This window comes from Colobus angolensis, unplaced genomic scaffold, assembly GCF_000951035.1.
Source record: "Colobus angolensis palliatus isolate OR3802 unplaced genomic scaffold, Cang.pa_1.0 Scaffold56, whole genome shotgun sequence".
NCBI classification, from domain to species: Eukaryota; Metazoa; Chordata; class Mammalia; order Primates; family Cercopithecidae; genus Colobus; species Colobus angolensis.
In genome coordinates, this window is record NW_012119154.1 from 8865314 (window position 1) to 8872896 (window position 7583).

The window sequence follows — 7583 nt, forward strand, 5'->3', positions numbered from 1 at the left end:
TAAAGACACATGCACACGTATGTTTATTGTGGCACTATTCACAATAGCAAAGACTTGGAACCAACCCAAATATCCATCAATGATAGACTGGATTAAGAAAATGTAGCACATATACACCATGGAATACTATGCAGCCATAAAAAAGGATGAGTTCATGTCCTTTGTAGGAACATGGATGAAACTGGAAACCATCATTCAGAGCAAACTATCGCAAGGACAGAAAACCAAACACTGCATGTTCTTACTCATAGGTGGGAATTAAAGAACGAGAACACTTGGACACATGGTGAGGAACATCACACACCGGGGCCTGTCATGGGATGGGGGCCGGGGGGAGGGATAGCATTAGGAGACATACTTAATGCAAATGATGAGTTAATGGGTGCAGCACACCAACACGGCACACGTATACATATGTAACAAACCTGCACGTTGTGCACACGTACCCTAGAACTTAAAGTATAATTTAAAAAATAAAAATTAAAAAAATTCTATTTTTATGGAAATTTTTATTTCCTTTTTCCAATTTTAGAATAAGTTTTCTTCCTTTTTCTCCAATAACTTTACTACAAGTATAATAGGGTACAGTGTACAAGTGTACTTAGCACTTTGTAAATTGTATTTCTCATAGTTAGTTCTGTGTTGATAGTAGAATGGTTATGGTAATAGTTTTGTAATCTACATGAGTTTTTCAATTTTCCTTTATAAACATGTGTAGTCAAGGCAAAAGATGTTATTTAGCTGAATAATCAACAAGAGCAATTCTATAGCTCTGTGTTGTGTATATTGGGTAAATATATACTTTCAAACTTATTTTTATGTCAGGATTCAGTATCTTGTGTCTGGTTGTCTTATTCAATGGACGAATTTTTAACTCACAAACAACATGAACAAATATTCATTTTTAATAAATTTATTTTATTTCACTGTTCTCTACATAGCAGTTAGTTGCATTTTAAAAGAAATCATGAGTATTGCTGTTTATTTAATAACACAGTTAACAGAGCTAAGGAGGAAATTACAGCAATAATAAATGTCGTATCAGTGAAATAATTGCTCCACTGTGGCTTCTTCATTAAAGATCATAAGTCAATGAGCTATGTGAAAGTTTGCTGCTGATTTTTTTCTGGGCCCTACATTCGCATGTTATATAAATGTCCTATTTGTACCATATGATTGCTAGAGACTCAATGAGCCATTTGAATGGCAAACAGTTAACACATTACTTTCTGTCCTGTTTTACTCACGTGGTAATTGTAGCCAAAGTTTAGTTGTTCCAATGTTCTTTTAAATAATTAAATTGCTTGTTGGCTGCATTTTCCCCTTGATATAGTGAATGGTTGAGGATAATTCATCTTGAAATTGAGTAATAACCATGACTGTGTCTTACAGGAACATAACTAGTTTGGATTTATTTGAAAATGCTGTTTCAATTAGATTCAAATGGTAAATGGAGAATTTTTATCGGCATGAGACAAACATGTACTGCTACTACAATTTCTTGCATTACGTTCTCAAATTTATTTTCTTGTAAGCATACCATTGGTTATTTCAATGCTGAGATTGTTTGTTCAGGTATCGTATTTGAGCCAAAGTTTCTTTTGAGAATCAGCCTCTCATTGGCAAACAAGGCAGATACTGAATAAAGTCCTGGAGGGCAGGGAAGCTATGTGAGTCACTGCTGCATCACTTCAAGGTTGGGGCTCACAGCAGACGTTTAATGAGTTTCAAGGAAATGACTAAGACTGGTATTCCTGAAACACAGCTTGTGACAGTCCACTGGGGCCCATGTGGCTGTTCTGAGATGGCCTCATAGATTTAAGTTTTACACGGTCCGTCAGGGCAAATAATAGCATATTCCTTATGTCTAACACCTTAAAGGATTTTCCTTCTCAAATCATCCTTTACCTATTCATTCTTCTATCACGTGTCAGTGACTTCTTATTACCACGTTTTTTTTTTTTAAGAAAGCATGCTAGGCCGGGCGCGGTGGCTCAAGCCTGTAATCCCAGCACTTTGGGAGGCCGAGACGGGTGGATCACGAGGTCAGGAGATCGAGACCATCCTGAGCTACACGGTGAAACCCCGTCTCTACTCAAAAATACAAAAAAAACTAGCCGGGCGAGATGGCGGGCGCCTGTAGTCCCAGCTACTCGGGAGGCTGAGGCAGGAGAATGGCGTAAAACCCGGGAGGCGGAGCTTGCAGTGAGCCGAGATCGCGCCACTGCACTCCAGCCTGGGCGACAGAGCTAGACTCCGTCTCCAAAAAAGAAAAAAAAAAAAAAAAGAAAGCATGCTTATATTTGCCTTTTAAAAAATTGTATAAATTCAAGGAGTACAAGGGCAGTTTTGTTATGTGAACACATTGCATAGGTGAAATCTAAGCTTTTAGTATAATCATCATCTGAATAGTGTACATTGTACCCATTAAGTAATTTCTCAACCCTCACCTCTCTGCTCCCCTCTCACCCTTCTGAGTCTCCAATGACTATTATGCTACACTCTGTGTCCAGGTATCTCTTTCTTTTTAAAAACAACTTGTAATTTAGGTTCAGGGACATATGTGCAGGTTTGTTATATAGGTAAACTTGCGTCATGGGTAGGGGGTGTTGTGGTATAGATTATTTTGTTACCCAATAGTTATTTTTTCTCATTCTCTCCCTCCTCCCATTCTTCACCCTCAAGTAGGCCACTTTCTTTATATCTGGAATTCTTCTTGGGATGATAGGAAGACTAAACTCATTCATTCATCTACACATTCATTCAAAATTATTGAGTGCCCACTGTGCCAGAGACTATTCTAGGAGCTCAAAATTTGTTAGTGAGCAAAGCCCCCTCACCAACCCATCCTGGTGCTTACATTGTGGGACCCAAGACAAGAGTACAAATGAATACAATTTACTGTATGCCTAGGTATTTAAAAGCCATTCATCAAGTTAACAAATGACTGAATAAAATGCATTTTCTCCTCCTACCCTAAAAAATATGCCTTTATGACTTTCAAGTTCAAGTTTAGAATTCTCAAACCCCATGAAATCTCCCACTAGAACATAAGGGTCTAATGAGGAGAGCCAGCCTTCAGTCCCTGGCTCCCAGCTGAGGCCCAGGTCTCCCTCCTTTCACCCTCTTCTCCCTTCAGCCCTGCAACGGTCTTCTTGTATGTTTGTGTGAACACCTCTAACCCTGTCCAAGCTCTGTTTACACTTTCTGAGAACAACTCATGAGTATAGGGATGAACTCAGAAAGAGACCTATGGAGACCCCGGAAGCAAGCTCAGGCTCACTTGAGAAAGGATTTCCAAGGTTCTCAGTATTCATGGTATGGACTATAAAAAGGGCTAAGTTCTCTGGGTGGACAGATCCCTTCCTTTACTCCACCAGGGACCAGCATTCCAGGCCTTCTTCTGTAACTGCAGCACTATAGCCTGACTGGGTAAACCTTAGAGGTAGACCAAGTAATACAGAGAAGTCGCCTAGCCTAGGGGATTTTCTTTACCAGTCTTGCAGATTTTGCCTTTTCTTCACTGCCAGTGAAACCATCTGAACAGAAAGTTTTTTTTTTCGGGACTTTCTGATTTTTGCCTTTACTAGTAATGTCATTTCTTCAATAGAAATAGTTTTATATATAAGTTACACACACATATACTTATTAATTATATATATATGTACATTCTCGGTGAGTTTGGCAGTTTTTGGCTTTTAAGGAATCTATTTCATCTCAATTGTCAAATTTACATGCTTAGACTTATTTATAATATTTTCTTATGTTCCTTTAAATGTCCATGAGGTCTGTAGTGATATCCCGCTTCACACATAAGCAGGGCTTTTCTGAGATTTCTGCAGGACTTCTCTGCAAGTCTATGAGTCGGTTGTGAAGGAAGATTCAGATCTTCCTTTTTGTACACAGTACATAACACATAGTAAATATCTTCAATGCTGGAAGCAGGCACACAAACTGCCAAGCACCTACTACAAATAGGTGGTATCTCATTAGATGTAGCACAAGATCAATCTGCAAAGAACTTTTCCATGGTTCTTTACAAGGCATGTTGAGCATCTTTATTGAGTTTGTCAACTTCTGTCAATAATACCATTTTAAAATATCTGAGAGTTTGTTTCAAGTTGCTGTGATTGAGCCACTGTTTTCAACATCTTCTGAATTACTACCTCATCAATATTTCCAGCATCGCTGGGATTAACTTCAAGGTGGTAATTACTTGCAATGGTGCTAATTTCAATTTTTTTACATGCAGTCCTGATGGTATGATATTCAATTCTCAATTTTTCCACTCCAACACCATAAAGTTCATGTAGAACACACACAGCACTTGTCTTTTTTCCGGCACCTGATGGTCCATACACTTAAAGGTGAGGAAAGTCACCACCCTGCACCAGGCTGTGCAGCTAGGCTGCCTGCTCCCTGTGATACTCCATCCATCCCAAGGAGTAGTGCTGGTACTTGTCCACCCAGAGGCTCATGAAAGCTTGAGTTCCTGAGGTCTGATAAATGAAAGTTCCATACACATGTCTGTCTTTTTAATAATAACCATTCTGGCCAGTGTGAGACGGTATCTCATTGTGGTTTTGATTTGCATTTCTAAAGACAGAAAACATAATGCTACTTTGGTACATGAAATTTGTATTCTGAAGTCAGCTTTAACTCTGCAGAGTTAAAATATATTTGTAATATCTCATATCTGCCTGCCCTGAAAGGTGAGACTACTGACTTAGAGTCACTTCCACTTCAAAGTGTGACTACAAAGGAAACTAGGGGACATATGCTAGCATTAGAAAAAATAAGTTAAACACTGATAATGAGCTTTTCTAGCTGAATCTGGCAGCCATGAGATTTTCTGTAGAGTCCAAATCCCACCTAAATCCCATTTGTCTTCTAATTCTTCTTTGCTTTCATTCCATTCTGACCAACAGTTTCCTGACTGTAATCGTCAACATGTAATACCTTTCCAAGTATCAATTTCTAAAATTATAGCTTGCTTTGCGATGATTACAGCTTAGAGGGATGTATCTTCTCTCCTTAACACTATTGGTCTGCAAATCACCATGTAGCAAAGGTTATTTCTTTAGGAGTCCTGGAGATGGCCAATTTCTTAGGGAGACATGCCCTAGTTTTCATGTGAAAATACCTCCCCAGCCTCATCCTAGATACCAAGATTCATATGGCCTTTGGGAGAAAGGAAGTCAGTCTTCACTCCACTTATACCTGTGAACCCAAAAGTATCTGAGACAGATCTCAATCCATTTAGAAAGTTTATTTTGGTGAGGTTAAGGACACATCCATGATACAACATCAGGAGATTCTGATAACATGTGCCAAAGATCGTTGGGGAATAGCTTGTTTTTATACAACTTAGGGAGACATAATACATCAGTCAATTTATATAAGATTTATACTGGTTTTATCTGGAAGTGTGGGACAACTCTAAGTTGGGGTTTCCAGGTCATAGGTAGATTTAAAATTTTTCTGATTGACATTTGGCTGAAAGCGTTATCAATAGAAAGGAATGTCTGGTTTACAATAAGTGGTCATGAAGACCTAGGTTTTATCATGGAGATGAAGCCTCAGGTATCAGACTTCAGAGAGAAGAGACTGTAAATGTTTTTATTAGACTTAAAGTCTGTGTTGATGTTAACAGTGTTCAGCTTTTCCTGAATTCCTAAAAGGAGGAGAGTATACTGAGGCATATCTGATCCCCCTTCCCACAATGGCCTGAACTAAGATTTTCAGGTTAACTTTGGAATGCCCTTGGCTGAAAGAAGGGGTCCATTCAGACGGTTAGGGACCTTAGAATTTTATTTTTGGCTTACCCACCCAAGTACCAATGTATGATCAAAGTAGTAACAGAAGATAAGTAAGTAAAGCACGCTGAACCACAAAAGGAGATCCCAGATGTAGGTGATCGTGATGAGACCTAGAGAGGACTGATTTGGGAGGACTAGTGATGAGCTAAAAAAACATGAGGAATACTCTTTGAGGATGGTGGAATATGGTGGTAGGACATGTGCTTTTGACCAATGTAAAATTCCAAGTTCCGGTATCTGTGGTCAAATAAAAAAGTAGGTCCTCATCACTGGAGCTGACTAGAGAAATGTGAATTCCCAACTTTTCAAGAAGTCCCAAAGGCCAAGCCAGGGCACCAGCTATAACCCTGGGCAAAGCAGCTCTCTCGAATTTAGGCACTTTCCAGAGAAGGCTAATAGATAAGAGCTATCTGCTGGAAGCACTCCCAGCATTTGGGAAGATAAATCCTTCAGTCCTGATAATCTGGGTGTCCTCTATAGTCCAGCCCTTGCAATACTAGGATACAATTCTTCAAGTCAATTCTGGGAACAGTTAACGAAGGATCCCAGTAAGCCTCTCTCTCTGGGGGAAACTTAGAAAAAGAAGATTAACAGGAAAATATATGGCCCTTGCTACTCTAGCTGGTCTTGAAGAAACAACTGACACTCATTGTGTGTCTCTCCTTTACTTTCATTCAGGATTCCCTTCACCTTCAACTAATACATCCGCTTGTCTCAGTTATTTACCTTGTGGCATGATCCACCCCCACATTCCTAAGAAACCTGAGTCCCTGGTCACACAGGTTTCTTAGGCCAAGGCTGTTACACTTGTTCATTTGCCATGAAGATTTGGCAAGGATATACCTGAAAGGTGCCCAAGTGCACTGAGTACCAAATATATTTTCCCTGTCCCCATTATAACAGTATCCCTTTCTCCTTCTGATAATCATTATTAATTAGCCTTTCTAAGATGATGATTCTTCTTATTTTCTGTTCTTCACTTTCCAAGAAGAACTTGAAGTAACCAGCTGTCAGCCACAGTTTGTACTTCAATGGGAGTCTTCATGTATCTTCCTAGTTGGAAGCGCTTCTCCTTGGTAACTAACATATTTAAGATTCCAGAATTTGGGGTACAGGAAACATAAATTCCCCTAAGGGAATTACTGAGAGTGACAATGAGCAATGTACTTCTGCTTCCATTCCTTGGTTCACAGAACAAGGTATTCTACCTATTTGAGACACCAGCACCATGTTAAACATTTTGTTATTCTTGCCTCTTGAATCCAGGACACTTAAAAAAAAAAAAAAAAAAAACAGTCCCTTACGTATGTTCCACACTCCTACCAGTAGAAGTTGGCTATGTTCCGCACCTCTTTTGGAATATAGTCTTTTTATCTTTTTACTCCCTTCTCAGACCCAAGATGACTCCAACTGGATTCTGTTGTAACTTAATCCTGGTCATTGAGCTTGTGGCCTGGAGGGGAGGGGAGGGCAGATCCTAAAAAGGAGCTCCATGCTGTCATGAAGTTCACAGAACTTGCATCATCTTTAATTAAGGGAAGAGATATGTATAATATACACATCAAAATTACAGTAATATAATATTCTATGTTTTCTATGTACATACTGTTATTGGTGAGTTTTGTATTAGAAGGTTTCTTAATGCTTGTTACCATCCTTTTCTTTCAGATTGAAAAGCTTTCTTTAGCATTTCTTATATGAAAGTTTTGATATTGATGAAACCTCCTCAGCTTTTGTTTGTCTGGAGGGGGGCTGTTATTTCTC

General features: G+C 39.1%; 1 pseudogene; it reads right to left on the bottom strand.

Annotated features, from left to right (window-relative positions):
• The window catches only part of LOC105525852, a 31441-nt pseudogene extending 26963 nt beyond the window's left edge, over positions 1 to 4478 (bottom strand).
• Positions 4479 to 7583: the final 3105 nt, after the last annotated feature.